This window comes from Etheostoma spectabile, chromosome 11 (genome assembly GCF_008692095.1).
Source record: "Etheostoma spectabile isolate EspeVRDwgs_2016 chromosome 11, UIUC_Espe_1.0, whole genome shotgun sequence".
Classification (NCBI taxonomy): Eukaryota; Metazoa; Chordata; class Actinopteri; order Perciformes; family Percidae; genus Etheostoma; species Etheostoma spectabile.
In genome coordinates this window covers 18530101-18531044 of record NC_045743.1, presented here as the reverse complement: position 1 = coordinate 18531044, position 944 = coordinate 18530101, and the positions used below count along the sequence as shown (strand labels likewise).

The 944-nt window shown below is 46.7% G+C and overlaps 1 protein-coding gene and 1 long non-coding RNA gene across 11 annotated transcripts in view; one reads left to right on the top strand and one right to left on the bottom strand.

The window, feature by feature from the left end:
* tns1b (tensin 1b) overlaps positions 1–944 on the bottom strand; it is a 231673-nt gene that overhangs the window by 41366 nt on the left and 189363 nt on the right. The window lies entirely within an intron of this gene.
* The window catches only part of LOC116697586 (uncharacterized), a 6557-nt gene continuing 5931 nt past the window's right edge, over positions 319–944 (top strand). Inside the window, exon 1 of the long non-coding RNA XR_004334013.1 lies at positions 319–450. This is a non-coding gene — a long non-coding RNA (uncharacterized LOC116697586). The remainder of the gene's footprint in view (positions 451–944) is intronic.

Below are 944 nucleotides of genomic sequence, written 5' to 3'. Positions count from 1 at the left end.
TATATATATATATATGTATGATCTCCCCAAAAAATCTGTTGATGTTTCTTATAGTACTAGAACTGAAACACTCAAGCTATCGCTGAAAAATTCTCATCTCATCTCAGAAATGCTGTGGCTTGGCCCGCTGAGTCAATCACTGGAACTAAATGGTAAAAAAAAACCAAGAGGATCCGTAATTCCCCAACCAACTATCAACATCCACTGACAAAAACATGCTCCATTCTTCACTGTCAGAACACGACAGAACCTGAGCTTTGAGATTCTCCTACATCTCACTTAAAGGCTAACTTCTGTATTTTTAAACCTGGGCCCTAGCTAACGTCATTGGTAGGTAGCCGCTAGCTAACGCTAGCTAGAAGGACTTGTTGTGACTTTGCCCGGTCGTGAGTCGTGACTTGAAGTCGTAACTTACGGGCTTAAAACTGTGTCTGGAATGCAGCACTACTAGTCAGCCAGTGGTTAAACAGCAGGGGCACGTTCAATCAATGTGAAACGGTGTGAAACTGCTTTGAGTTATGTTTTCTGACGTTCGGTGGGTGTGTCTCTCGTCCAATCAGCAGACACGGGTCTGTAAACTCGTGGTAATAAAAAGGCAGAGCGCTTTTAAACGACGTGCCGCTACGTTTTGTCGGGGCTGAACGTGGCCTTCATTTTTTGGGGGGGCATTTTCATCCTTAATTTTTGACACAACAGCTGAAGACATGAAATATGAGAGAGAGGGGGAATGACATGGAGCACAGGTCAGAGTTGAACCCGGGCTCGCTGCGTCGAGGACTAAACCACTATATATGGGCGCCTGCTCTACCAACTGAGCTATCTGGGCGTCCACGTGGCCCTGATTAACGAGCCAGGGACTGTGAGGCATGAATGAAGCAGCTGATGTCAATCAGCTAATGCAGGGGTCTTCAACAGGGGGTCCGCGGAGGTACTGCATGGGGGTC